This window comes from Fringilla coelebs, assembly GCF_963513975.1.
Source record: "Fringilla coelebs genome assembly, chromosome: 5".
Lineage (NCBI taxonomy): Eukaryota > Metazoa > Chordata > Aves > Passeriformes > Fringillidae > Fringilla > Fringilla coelebs.
The window spans coordinates 20,332,248-20,347,480 of NC_140033.1; the positions used below are offsets into that span (position 1 = coordinate 20,332,248).

Below are 15,233 nucleotides of genomic sequence, written 5' to 3' on the forward strand. Positions count from 1 at the left end.
CCACCTGAGGGTCACTCTGCAGAATGAGACCCTGGAGGGTCTCTGAACAAAGTTGTTTGGACACATGATTTTTACTCCTGGAGATGCAGTTCTGATCACGGGCAAGTAAGTAACAGACCCATCTTTCACTTTCCTCTCCTGTTAAATGACAGCCACCTCATTTCCTGAGGAAGATCTAATGATAGCCCTCTCCATTGAAGAGCAACTCCCAAGTGGGAAGATGAGTCAGCATGATGCTTCCTCCATCTTCACAGAGTAGAAGGGCAATTTCTCTCTCAAGAGTGCCCTGCAGGTAGCTTGAGGTTTGGTGTACTCCATCTCCACACCTTCAGTTAATTCACTTTCTCTGGATGTCTTGGAGTTTCTCAACAGCCTACTAGAAGAAAGCAATCTGATTTTCTTGTCATCTACTATTCATTTTGAAGTACACAGGTTAATATTAAGTAGGCCACAGATATTTACAGCTAAACTTAGAAACAAGAAAAATATTCCAGTGTTCTCAAACTTTCACATGTGCAGCCTCACACCACAAAGATAAAACCTAACTTAGATGACACCAAGTTTTTTTTATCTCCTCTTCAAACAGCCAAATAATATAAAGCTACTACAAGGACTGCTCCCATTAGTCCACCTTCCTATCCCTCAGCAGTCTGTTGCCAGGTTTCTCCAGCTGTGAAGATGAAAACTACACTATCCCCACTAGACTCAACAGGCCCAGTCTGAAGAAAAAGCAAGGCTATTGTAACTGTGACAGAAAAGTAGATAAGACAATACCTTCTGTCTGCCCACAGAGCGAGAGGAAAGCCATTCAAACAGCCACACAATGACAAAAAATAAAAAATCTGGACTCCTGTGTGGTTTGTTAACCTTTGCACCAAGCAGATCCAGAAAGTTACAATCTCTCCCATTGGCTACTGCTGCCTTTTCTTTCCCAGGAGATGGACAGAAAATGGGAATGGGGATGTACTGAAGAGAAGGTTACTCTGATGATTTGCAGCTCATACACAAAGTTTCTGGGCTGACAATCTCCTGGCTTTGCATTACAATTTGCATCACATTTGTAATTGCATTACCTGGACAGTTTTAACTTCATTAAGGATTCACAGGTAAAAAGCAGATGCTGAATCCAATCTTATAAAGCAATATCTGCTTTAAAGGGGCTACACTAAGCAGAAGCTAATTCAACAGCTTCTCTTTTTGGTTTGTAAAGAGGATATTCATAATTTCACTCAGGAAAATAAATATATATGTAAACTGAGGTAAGGTTTATTTGAACTAAAGAGCAAAAAAAAAATTGTGTGGTTTAGGATGTTTGAGTTCATGCTGCATTAAAACACAGCTATTTAAAAAGAAATTATTCCAGGAACATATTATGCTTTCCTTGTGGCTAATGTATATATAAATGACTTTAAAAAATTTACTCAAATTGCACTATTTCCTCTCTCTCCAGTAAACATAAGAGCTTAGCATTAAATCTATATTAAAAAAATCTTATATATTCTAGGGACTACAAGTTCAGCCAAACTAGGTCCTTGCAGCCGAGTTTGCTGCTCTGCTTTTGGCACAAGTGCAAATGAAATACTCCAGAAGACAGATATGTTACATTCTTTCAGGTGTTTTGAGTTAACATCCACAGAACACAAGGAATTTCTATGAAAAAAACCCATCTTCAGAGAATTTCATAACCTTCAGTTGGGAAACATCAAGGGACAGTTTCCATAAGACAGAGCATACTTTCCTTTGAAAACCCTTGATAGCAACTATAAAATATATTATACATATTGTATATAATCAATTCAATTGTATATAAATTTTTTAACAGAGGTCCTGTTTCTGAAAAGGAGTAGAGCACACTCCATGCATAGACCTACTTTTTTGAAGTGGATAGAAACGTGTGGAGGAGTACCACTATGGATTATCATCATACTGTCCTTTGAGTCATGCCAAGGGAGTAAAATTTATAATGAAGGATCTTCTTTTGGGACCAGGAGGGCTCCAGCTTCCTACTTGTGCTGCCACATGCATGAGCATAAAATGGAAGTTGTGTTTGTGCCCATGGCCTCAGATTATAACTCGACTGTTGATTTGAATTCCTGCAGGCCTTATACTCTTGGGACCAGCCCTATCTCATTTGGAGGAGATCACATCATGTTTTTCCCCTTTACAGCCTCACCATCACCTTGTAGCTAAGCCTCTCAGTTGATAACCTTATGTCTAATTTTCACATTTAACAAATTTTCCTATAAGTCAATTAGTAAAGACTATTCAATACCTAGGATGGAGCTAAATATATTAAGCATTAACCATTTATTTGTCAACTTTTTCAAAGTAACATTTTTTAATAGTTGCCTAGACTTGTCTCCTTTTAATAAATACACCAAAATGGCATCTGCATATCCTGTTCCAGGTATTGTACCCTGTAACTGCTGCATACCTGCCATTACAGCATCCAGATTCACAGTTTCCAAATCAAACCTAAAAATATCACAGTGGCACTGAAAAATCTTTCTAAGCTGCCCCCAAAAGCCTACCAGAGGTAAGAATCTTCCTTATATTTCAGTAAAGTCTGCTTCAAAGCTAATTTTTTACATGTGAAGAAAATTCTCTGTATTTCTTTTAGCCCATCCTAGGTATTTCGGTTTTCTTTCTCCACTGCAAGCAATAAAACACTTTTATGTTCAATATATGAATAGTAGAGATTTTTTAAAGCCTAACATTTTGCAAGGTTTTCCTAAAGCTTGTAAAATATGAATGATCTGTGAAATGGCTCCATACATTAAAATGCAACTCGGGCATGCCAGTTTCTTCATCTCTCCCTTTATTCATTACTTAGAGGGCTAGGAACCATCCTGGGATGCCTTGCACTAGGAGGGAAAGTACATAACTAATTTCCTAACTGCTCTGTTTACTTTGCATACCTTGTGGGCAAAAGTTGGCAAGAAAGGACTGGAAGCTGTTTGCTTTGAAATTATCACCCCATTTACAAGATTCAAGAGCAAAGTCTTTTAAACTGAGGTAAGAGGGAAAAGGAAGTGACTCTGTGCATGGTTAATGCTTCAGGAGAGTGCTAGCAGTGCACTGGAGGTCATCAGCTGAGAAAGAAAACCGACACCAAAAAAGCTTCCTCACCAAGTGCACAAGGACACGATATTTAGAGCACCCAGAGGGAATAAGGGCACTAGCCAGATCTGTGTAAAAGGGTTGTATTTAGTTTAAAGCCACCTCATATTATTTGAAATGAAAGAACAGCTACACAGGAGCATGGCTGCTATTGAAAGTACAAACTCAACACCCTAACTCAGTTTGCAAAAGCCTCTTCTTCCCTGACTAATAGGGCCACCCAGGATGGGACCGGCAGGAAGGGAAGAGAGCTACAGACACAGGCGGGGCTTGATAACACAAAGAACTTGGCAACGAAATTACTTCGAGCAGGTCTTGAATCCTCTTCTTTTTTTTTTTTTTTTTTTAATGGGGCGGGGTGTGAGGATTGCATTCCAGCTTCTCAGTCCAACATTGCAAATTATCATGTGTTTGCACAGCCATGCTATGAAATACAGCAGAGATGGAGAGAAATGTCTAAATACTTTTACTCAAAGCCGTATAACAACTACATAAAATACAGTTTAATGCTAGATTAGCTCTCCTGTCCAGACCACAGCACAGCTCCACAAAACAGCATGGTAGCACAACCAAGCAGGTACTGGCCAGTGGTGGCAGGAACTACTTACAGCAGAGCTGCCACTGAAGATTTCATATCATTGAATGATGGTCTGTGCCCGCTGCTAACCCACTTGGAACAAAAATGCTCCCTCCTGCCAAGCCATCTCATGGATACAGAGAGCATGATGTAAAAGTGCTTTGGAGGGGGCTTTGTTCAAGCCAGGAAATCTGGGGATGCAAGGTTTACTTTTGCATAGGGGCTTTTGGGAAAGCAACATGGGATAATTTAGCAGAATTAGCAGGTCTCCATCCTTTCTGGTCAAGAAGGAATGCTGCAGTATCTACTTGGCCTACTTCTACTTGACAAAAATACCACCAAATTGTACTTTTCTCTACAAATTTCCCAAAATTCCCCAAAGTGAAGCAATGAAAAAAAACCCCATGCCAACAACAAAACCAACACCCATCCACACCCCTAACCCCCCCACAACAAAACAAAACACATCACAAAATCACAGAGAAATTAAATTGCTTGCTAAAGACAGCAACAAAACCACCATGCTGAAGTCCCCAGTCAAGAAACCTACAGCACCCCACTGCACAGAATGGCTTGCATGGATGGTAGTCTGGACACCAAACCTGCTCAGAAAGCAGCCTGCACTGGTATTCCAGTAGGTATGCCAGTTTCATCTGACTGATGTCACTGAATTATTAGCATGGTGTCGGAGCATCTCAGTTTGGGACAGAGACCTGTCTGCCCATGCCCAGTTATTACACCTGAAAGGTCTGAGAAAACAGAAAAGTCTCTAAGAGGGAGGGAAAGGAAGCAAGTATGTAGCCACTTCTGGCCACCAGTCTACAAACACCTACTTTTACCAACAAGCAAAGTAACAACATAAAGTAACTCTTCAGTGCTGCCTCATTCATAAGCTCCTAAATTCCAAGGTTGCTAAACCCTCTTCTGGTATCAGAGTTCCTGTTCAAGTATAATTCAAGTAGATTAATTAAGCCACAGACAACAGAAAACACAGGCTGCCTCTTCAAATTATCAGTAGGATAGAAGAGTTTAGTTTCAAAAATGCTGTTTACATTTACTCATTTTACAGTCATCGGGATCAAAATTAAAAGTGAATAACTAATTGCTACAACTGGGAAGAGTAAATAGGCATTTAAATTTGAACAGTGGCAACAAGCAAAACATTGCAAAAGTCAAGTGGAAAGCGTTACTCTGAGCAATTGAGATACTATGTTTTGATAACTAAGTTAACGTCGAGATGATTCACACCCACAAGCTGCTTAAAATCCTTTTACACTACGGGTCCAGGAGATACAAAACTATGCATAAACATCAGTATTGAATCAGAGAGCAGCCAGGACAATTACAAAGTAAGTGCATTTTCATGCCAGGTTATTACTCTAAATTTGAGGCTGGAATATTTCAACCCAAACCCTAAAGCACATCTAACCCACACTGACATCTCTCATCTCGGCGCACCAAGCCAACTGCACTGCAGTGCTCTACACAAGAAACTCCTTCTCAAGCAAGCAGCATGACACTTTGGAAGAAGAAATGGAGGTAAAACCAAAACCCTCAGTCCAAAAGAGTTCTTAGCCCACCTGAGCAGCACGAGGGTTGCTGGTCAAAGGGACCTCTTGGGGCTCAGGCTCCTGTGCAAATAGGGTCCGGGGTGAAACGCCTTTTGATGTGTACTTGCTCCGGCTGGAAGAGACACAGAACAGACGCCTCAGAGAACACATAAGACAAGGGACCAGGCAATATGCACAATCAAACATAAAGAGCTCGCTCAGGGGGTCTATGGGCATCCTAAGCAAGGAATCATTTTGCAGCTGGCATCTCAAGACATTGCAGAAAGTTCCTCATTTTTATCTTTATAAGAGTAAGGATGGTGAAATCTATTGATTTTGCATCACATTGAAGGCTTTTTCAGCAACTGAAGGCTTAAACATGTGACAAGCAACAGATAGCAAATCATTGGGATTTTGAAAATAGGATGTCAAAACATATAGGACAAATATGTAAAAATTAGTTAACTTCAAGATCTCAGAAAAGCTATCATTAGTGAGTAACATCACAAAGCAACTGCAAGGCTTCTTTTGCAGTTCAAAATTACTGGAATTATGCTCTACATTACCTAAGTGTTTTATTAGCTACCTGAAATAAGCAAGTCCTTTATGGTAAAATTAAGAGATTACATGGTTTAGTAACATGAGAAATGAAAACAGAAGGTAAATCACAGAGTTAACACAATTACTTGTCAAGCTGTGCTCATTCCAACCAAAACAATCTTAAGATACCTGAATGCAGATATATATCTAGTAACAAGGGATGCAGGTAAGGTTTGTAGATCAGAGAACTGGGACCTCTGAAGCAAGGAAAGCAAGAAGGATGAGGTCAACACAGCCTCACAGCTAAGCATCACATTCAGAGCTTCTGCTGTTATTAGAAGGGCTAAGGTGGCTCCTGGGTTTCAAAGATATGAGAGTGAATGGAAATAATGATTGGGGTAGCATGGGGCAAGAGTGAAACTGAAATACTCTGCCCAGTTCCGTGGCTGATGCTCAAAAAGAGAGATGTTGAAAATTATAGAACATGCAAAGTAGAGCTACAAAAGCAATTAGCATCTGGGGGGGAGGTAAAAAGCATTATGCATAATCAGATTTAAAGATTCAGTCCTTTTGATAGGCCACCCAGACAACTGACAGTTTACTTGATCATCTTTAAGGAAAAAAAAATATCAGCAACAAAAAGTCTTTAATGCAGCTACAAGAAAACTTAAAAGGCATGAACAGATGCAATTCAAAACCATAAAAGGCTCTTGTTAGAAACAAGATGAAATTCTGAAAAGGCAAAACCAAATGGGAACAAATTATTAAAGATGGATCCTTTTTTTCTCAGAATTTTCAAGGTAAGATATATTTTAGTCCCAGAATTTGTTTGGCCTGTGAGCAATAGCCAAATGAGATGTTCAAACAATTGTGGGACTTGACAGTTCCACTGACCCTAATCTCAAAAAACCCCAAACAAAATCCAAAATCAAAGAAAAACCCCTGAATCAAATAATTTTAAAAAACCCCACAAAGATATTGCTCTGCATTTTCATCAGTGCTACCAAATAACAAATTAAATGCACAATGGACTGTGAAATGCTTGCAGATCTTCCCCCAGTTAAATGTCAAACCAAGAAGTCATCTGTTAATAAACAGAGACGTCACCTCTCTGGAGTTTTATCCAACCTACTAATACATAAACTCATACCACCACTTAGGACTCAGGATTGCCAAGGCAAATAAAGTCTTTTGGTTTTTCATCTCAACAGCTTGGGTAGGCAGAAAGAGACAACACCTGGACCACACAGCACATGCATAATCCGGGCCACGAAGCTTTGTGGTTGCAGACAAGAGTTACTGCAAGAGTTACTGACTCTTGAGAAACTTCTTAAAAGTACTTGCAAAGACACTTTCCGCCTGTCTAGAAGGTTTTCAGACTAAACCACTGCCATTTGACATATGTGGGGAAAAGAAAACCTCAAAGTCACCCACATATACCCATATGGGAGATGTGCACACATCATAACCACAACTGCAGTTTACATGAGGTGCTAGTTCGTGAGGGAAAAGTTCCAGTTGCTGATGATGCGTGTCAAAATTGCACAGAAAAAATTTTCACAGCTTTTAAACAACTTAATCACACAAGACTGGAAATAGAAGAGGTCAAATTACTGCTTTTATTGCCCTACAATTCAACAGGCCCAACATTAAGTTTATACCAATTTGTCCCAAACTGATTAAATGAAGACAGCATGTAAGTTCAACACACACTGTGATAACACACTAAGGAAATCCAAATGAATGTTCTTCTGACATATTTAGGAGAGATGTTGCATATTTGGGGCTTCCAGCTGCAATAAGCATAATCAGATCTATTAAAGGGAAGCTAACTATCTAACTAATACAAGCTGAAGGATATCATACCCTTCTACTATTAACCATTCCAAGTGCCCCGTATTTTCAGGAAAGAAGCAGCTTTTATTTGCTTTGCAGGCTTAGTTTAAACCCCAGCAAAAGATTACTAACTTGTCCTGATTCAGGATGGTAAACTTCATCTTGTATTTCAGTTGCACCCTTTTTACCAGATCAATTTGGTTTATATTTTCTGCCCTCTGCTTTCTCCCTGTGGCTGAATACATTTAACCAATAACAATTTTCCTACAGGGCAAACATCGGTTAAAAAACTGGTCCTTCATAAATTCTAAACAGTGATGCCAATAGGAGTGTAAGAGCTGGATCTTCTTTATATACAACTCTTAGACGTCAGAAAGAGATACTATCTCTTCTTAAACTATCTAGAAGATAAACAAGAGGCCTGGGGAAAAAGATGTGAGGAGTTCACTCCTCAATTTTTTACATATTTAAAACACAGTCAGTAAGTATAGACAGAACAGTACGCTTTCTGCATTCCTTCTCTAAGACACAGAGCTATCACATCAATAATCCCTGTAGATACAGCAAGATTAGCATCAGGTTTATGAGAGCGTCCTTCAATCCAAGTCAACATGCAGACCTAATCCTAATTCTAGTTTAACCAGAAATATGCTAGTCAGGTCTGTTCAGCAATTAGCATGAACATACCTTGCAATAAAAAAGTAAATTCTGGAACAATTCAGTTTAAGTGCTAAACATCTCATGGATTTTTATTTAAAACCATGCTGTTCACAGGCAGTTTCCATGTACCTAATCTGGAAGAGTGGTTCTTATGGGTCTACTTGGAGGTCCAGCACAGAATTAGGACATCTTAGGGGCAAAGTTTTTTACAGCTTCCTGGATTATTGTAGGATTGAGAAGGCAGAAAGAATGACATCTGCAACATAAAGATAACTACGATTGTCAAGTAATACCAAAGCCATTCACTGCAAATTACATAAATCATAGAATCAGAGAAAGGTTTGGGTTGGAAGGGACCTCAAAGATATCTCATTCCAGCACCCCTGGATACCTTCCACTAGACTAGGCTGCTCAAAACTCCATCCAACCTCACCTTGAACATGTCCAGGGATGGGGCACTCACTCACAGCTTCCCTGCACAACCTGTTCAGTGCCTCACCACCTTCACACTAAAGATTTTTTCCTAATAGCTAATCTAAACTACTCTCTTTCAATTTGAACCCATCCCTCCTTGTCCTGTCACTACATGCTTTTGTAAATAGTCTTGCCCTATCTTTCCTGTTAGTTCCCTTCAGGTACTGGAAAACCAGTTAGATCATCCCAAAGCCTTCTCTTTTCTGGGCAGAATGCCCCTAATCCTCTCAGCCTGTCTTCATAGAAGAGATGCTTCAGCCCACTCGTCATCTTCATGGCCCTCCTCTGGACTACTCCAACAGTGCCACAACTATCTTATGTTGCTGTCAAGCTGCTGGCCAGGCTTCTCTGATACAGCCCAGAACAGAGTTGGCTTTCTGAGCCGCGAGTCTGCATTGCTGGGTCATGTTGACTTTCTTGTTAGCCATCAGCCCCCAGGTTCTCCTCCTCGAGGCTGTTCTCAATTCATTTTCCACCCTGCCTGTACTTGTGCTTGGGATTTCCCCAATTCAGGGGCAGGACCCTGAACTTGGCCTTGCTGAACTTCATGAGGTTTGCACAGGTTTGCCCACCTCTCAAGCCTGTCCAGGCTCCTCGGGATGGCATTGCTTCCCTCCAGGCTGTCACTGCACCCCACAGCTTGGTGTCACTGGGAAACTTGCTGAGGCTACACTCAATCCCACTATCCATGTCACCAGCAAAGATGTTAAAAAGTGCTGGTTTCAATACTGATCCCTGAGGAACACCACTGGTCTCCACTCAGACATCATGCCATTCACTGCAACTCTTTGACTACAACCATCCAGCCAATTCCTTATCTGCTGAGTGGTCCATCTATCAAATCCATGTCTCTCCAGTTTAGACAACTATACCATGTGGGACAATGTCAAACTTTGCACAAGTCCAGGTAGATGATAGTAGCTGCTCTTCCTTTATCCACCAACACTGTAACCCGGGTCATAGAATGCTATCAAATTTGTCAGGCACTGTTTGCCCGTGTTGAAGCCATTTTGCCTGTCACAAACCACCTCCTTCTTTTCCACATGCTTTCACATAGCTCCCAGAAAGATCTGTGCCATGATCTTGCTGGGCCCAGAGATAAATCAGACTGCCCTCACTTTTACTTGCGGCCTTAAACTAGTGATGCCGGTTAACAAGAAAAGAAGTGAAACACTAGGAATAAGGTTTTAGTTGGAAAACTAACTTCTTGAAGACACACTTTGATTGAATAAATCAACTACTAAATTCACTTGTTTGCAGGATTGCAAAGCTTTTTGACCGGGGCACGTCAAAAGTGAAACTACAGAGGCAGAAACTCGGAAGCTAACTACAAAGGTGGAGCAAGGTCAGAAGTGTTTCAGAAGGTGCCAGGTGGACTCTGTTCCCTGATGAGTACCGAGGCTGATGAGCCTGGGGAACTCAGCATGGTGCTAATCATCAATCCGTGCTGGCGCCAGCTCCCAGAAGCTGAATTCCAAAGAGAAACCAAGTGTCCCTACAAGCACATGGCTGGTGACCACAGCTCTGCTGACACACTCCTGAGGGCAAACTCTGTCCTGCATTATGGTGGTGTAAAGCTGAGCAGTGCAGCAGGGGCTGACCATCACACTGATGCTGAGATTTTTTTTAATAATTACTAGTAACATTTATTAAGCACAGACACTTTTAGACATTACAACAAGTAAGTCTTCCCTCAACTACCTGAGATGGAAACTCGGAGAGTTCCAAAAGTTATCTATTTCCAGAGATTCAACTGCAGAGACAGAAACAGAAATACTTGATTTTAACAGATAACTAAATTACTATCTGCCTAAAGAAAGTAAACCCCAGGTCCACAAGATCCTCTGAACAACTTTGCAGTCTGTCTGGTTGCACCAGGGCTGGGCAAACACGTATCCTCTCCCTCCTCCATCCATCCTCTGCTGCCTCCAGAGCAGCAGAGGGCAAGGGCTCCAGGCCTCTTTTTGTAGCCAGATTTGATCAGTTTTATAGACAGAGAACTTTTTGTACCATTGAGCCACTGTTGGTTAAATTAAATGTCTGTTTTCAACTCCTTATTTCTAAATGTGTCTGATCAATTAAAAAGTAAGAGGCCAAACCACTTACTTTCCAAATACTGGTTTTTGTTGCAATAGACATCTCCACAATCACTTACTCAGGCTATATGATTTTATTTTATTTTCAACAAGGATTAACTGACCAATGTCAAATCCAAGTTAGACTCATATTTAAATAAAACTCTTTAAGTAATACTCCACTAATCCTAGTTAACCCTTGCCTTATTACAGCTAATAATACTCTTTTTCTTGATTATTTGGGGTTTCTTTCTCAAGTAGAAGCCATTTAAACAGACCCTCCACTATAAACTGAGCTTTACAATTTCCTATGGTGCATAAGAAAACCTGCAAGAAAAGCCAAAATAAATATCCACTACTGAGTTGAACAAAAAGGTAAAAGTGAAGGAGTAGGAGGAATACCACATCGAGGTTGTTTGTTTACTTAATTTCATCATAATTATTTAGACTCTCATCTCACTAATAGCTGTGCAGGTGCTAACTTTACTTCAAGAAGGACCTAGAGTTTTTGTTTGCATAAATCAAGTACATTTAATCAAGTGCACATTAGCTCATCAACACATTGGATCTGATGAGAAATTGCATAAGTGACAATGCCAAGCTATTTCGGTGAATATTCATGATATCTCTGTGGAACAGGCTGACTGAAGGAGAGTGAGAACAAAATGACAGTAAAAGAACGGTAGCAATTACTTTTCTAGCAGTTAATGTTGCCATTAACTGCTTGCTGGCAAGAGCTTAAAGTTGCAAACCCCAATTTAAGCTTGTTACCTTAATTTTACAATTGTAATTCAATATTCTGAATGTGACACCAGTGTAACAAATATCTTCATTCAGTGCTTTATACAATAAATAATTTAAATAATTAATTTAAAGTATATGAAAATTTCCAAATTCTAGCCATTACAAAAATATAAATGCTTAGTATTACATCTTCATAAAAATAAATAAATAAATGCTCAAATCTTTTTCTCAAAACTGAGCCAGAATCCAAACCCGTTTGCAACAATAAAGTGGGACTTTTTTGTTCTTAATAGGCATTCATGAAGAGGTCTCCCTTCAAAATGTAATTTGTCCTTAGCGATCTTCTGCATGCAAGGCAAACAACTCCCAGTTTTATAAAGCTATACAAAGCCTTTATCCAACTTCCAATATCATCTGTAGAAAATTCAGGCAGAGTAATGCTGTGCCCTTAGTGAGAATATTTTACATAACAAGTCCTCAAGTCAGATGAACAAAGAAAGGCTTAGATAAAAGAACAAAAAACTTGGACCACTTTCAGATTGCTAGAATGGATGAAGGAGGAGAGGAAGAAAGGGCTGATCAGGTGCACCATCCACTACATCCTTCTGACACCCAGACCCTTGTGTGCTGCTGATCAACCTACGAAGAAGGTCACACATCCTCTCCTTGTGCAGAGCTGCCTCCCTGCCACCTCTGCCCACCAAGTTCTGGGATGAGGTAGTTCACTGCACTCACACCTGCCCTTTCAGAAGAATTTAGATGCTTCTGGACTGCTGTTCACAACTGCAGCTCAATTCAGCTGACCCCAACTGTTTGCTCTGTCCCTCTGTCACCACAGATTGATATGCAGGAGATTCATGCTCTCAGACTTCACAACACCAATATGAACAGACATAAAATATAGTTTACATTCGTATGCCTATCTATAAACTCTGGCAGATTCAAAGTTCAATAGAAAATAAACCTGAATGGCAGAGTAATCTCTGGCAAAGGGACAGGATGAACAGCTGAATGCATCAGCTTCTGGAGCAAAAGTCAGAGTCACAAGTGTATTTATTGCGCTATCCTTCCCATGTCGTTGACAATCCAGGAGTATCAAAGAAGCCTGGTTATCAACACTGTTGTAACAGACTATCACAAGCATCCAAAGCTTCAGTTGCACATTTTGGGGGTTCATGTTACTACAAAATACAGTATCACATTTTGATGGGTTGACCCTAGCTTCTTACAATAATTTCAGATGACTTAAACAGCTTTTGGTACCAGAAGCCACCATTCAAACTCCTTTCCCAAACACTGAGACCATTTAGTTTCTGTATTTGTTTAAGTCATATATTTTCAGAAAGACTTTTCTACTTCACAGTCCATTAGACTAGGCTTTCGATCCACACTTGTGGATCTTGTCCTAGGTAAGGAGGACAAGCCATGCCAGGCTTGGAAGTAGACTTCCTTCCTTCCTCCCTTTTGTTTTGGCTGGAAGCACATTCTATTCTGGCATATCAATTGCAGGCAGCAGCCCCCGTACCCAGGTGTGTTGGATCTGTCTCACAACCTGACAGGCAGGCAGGGCATTAAGCATCAGCCCAACATGCATGTATAATCTCACTCCCTAGCAAATAGTGAACAGGTCTCCTAGCTGATTTGCCTGTTGCAAGACCAGTTGTGCACTTCAAGATTTCAAGCTTTGGCAGGGGAGGGAAAAAAAAAAGGAAAAAAAAGATAATTTTTTCGGCCCAAATTTAGAATTGATGTCTTCTGAAAAAAACTGTTAAGAAAACTGCAGTCAATCCTAGGTACATACCAGCAGCCTATTACTTACCAACCTTTGCTTCCTCCTAGATTCCATTGTAATGAGAACATAAACAGTAAAAGAAGCATATATCTCCCTCGAATGAATTACCTATTCAGAGTTCCCTCTGGTGTTCAATAAGCTCATCATCACATTCAAGGTAACAGCCTTCGGTACTAAGCATAAGTTCTCTCACGAGCAAGCTATCATTTGATGATGAGTTCAGCAATAAGGTCAGGACCATAGTGCTGTAACTCGCGGACAAAAGCAATGTTATTTTCCATCAGATTTCAGAGGGGTGATAAACTTACACTTCCTCCTTTGTATATTCAACCGAGTGTCCGATTTACCTCGAAAGGACCCAAAGTTTTAAAGATCACTTCTGCCTCCCGATGTCACCAAGACCGACGAAGTCTCGGAGAAGGCAAAGTCACAAATTACAGGTACAGCCCATCTGAACGCGGCACGCAAAGATGTTCTGCACCTCCCGAATAACTATGCTTTGAGTCACAAGCCTTTCCAGCCTCGCACTCCCATTCGCCTCCACGGAACATGAGCAAAGTACAGTGTATCTAATTAACAGTTTGGAAAGAAAGTTTAAAGCTGCCTCTGCAAAGAGACAAAACGCGTTCGCAGGAAAATCCAAACGAGTTCCCGAGTCGGCGGTGCGCAGGCGGAGCGCGGGGTGGGCGCCGGGCCAGTGCCAGCCGCGACACCGGGGCTGCTGACCCCGGCCGCTTCGGGGTTGCGAAACTCCCAGGAAGAGCAGCCAGCCTCCATCGAGTGGGGCGGAGGGAGCTCGCCGGACACCGGCGCACCCCGGCCGCCGGTCGGGAGGAGCCGATTCCCCGCGCCTCCCCCACCCCGCCCTGCACGGCGGCTGAGAAAGGCGCTCCGAGTCCAGAGCCGCCGCCCGGGAGCCCCTTAACCAAAACCATCTGGTCACGGGCAGCGCGGCAGAAAGCCCCATCCGCCCCTCGCCGCTTACCCCCGGCCCTGGCCCCGCAGCCGAGGAGGAGAGAAGCGGCTCTACCCACAACTCAGCAGCTCCCGAGCTGGGGGAGACAGGGGGAAGTTGCCGAGGAATCCGCCTTCCTCCCCCTCCCCTCCGCGCCCCATCCCGCGGCGCGCGGCGGCAGGGCTGGGGCTGCGTTACCTTCAACAGGTGCAGGCGCCGGCGGGAGGGAGCCTGCGGGCACGGACCGTCCGAGCTGCCCGAGCGGGAGCGGCGGCCCCGGCAGCCCGGGGTGGGTGGCGGTGGGCTGGACAGAGGCGCTACGGCAGCCCCCGGCGGCCGCCCATGCTCCCGGCGGGCCCCGCCGCCGCCGCCGCCGCAGCCGGAGTCAGCGCGAAGGCGGCAGCGGCTGCGGCCACCTCCGAGAGGAAGGACGGGAGCGGCGGGGAGCGAGGGAGGGGGAGGCAGAGAGCGAGAGGAGAGAGAAAGCGCCCCAAGAGAAATAATCATCACATGGCGGTCACGATCCGCCGCCGCCCCCCGACAGCCGGAGCCTACGCTTGGGAGCCGGGGAAAAGCTGCGAGGAGGGGACACACCTGTAGGCGCAGCACATATCCGCTGTGAGCACAATGCGAGACAGGAAACTGAAAAAAACAGCCCAGGGAAGGAGAGAGGCTCCCGTTCGTCCCTCCTTCCCTCCCTCCCTTTCTCCCTCCCTCCCTCTCTCTGTCCGTCCTCCTCCTCCTCTCTCCACCCCCTGCCCCCGGTCAGGATCCGCTTGCAGCGCTGTCTCACTCAGGGAAATCCAGGCAGAAGGCTGGGAGGCGGCAGGAGCCGTACTTTCTTCCCGTTTTCCTTTCCCTGTCTCCGCTTTGTTTTGCCCGCCAGCCAGGCAGAGGCCAGCTCGGCGAA

At 42.9% G+C, this 15,233-nt stretch overlaps 1 protein-coding gene across 4 annotated transcripts in view; it reads right to left on the reverse strand.

The window, feature by feature from the left end:
- PLXNB2 (plexin B2) overlaps positions 1–14,941 on the reverse strand; it is a 252,382-nt gene extending 237,441 nt beyond the window's left edge. For 2 of the 4 annotated variants that reach the window (XM_084206525.1, XM_084206521.1), the window contains exons 1-2: positions 14,918–14,941; positions 5,278–5,380 (exon numbers count right to left, since the gene is read on the reverse strand). The gene's annotated coding sequence lies outside the window, so the exon portion shown is untranslated. Of the gene's footprint in view, positions 1–4,299; positions 4,429–5,277; positions 5,381–14,521; positions 14,557–14,917 lie in introns of those variants that run through there. The other 2 variants (XM_084206523.1, XM_084206522.1) reach the window with 2 other exon arrangements.
- Between the last annotated feature and the right edge of the window lie 292 nt (positions 14,942–15,233).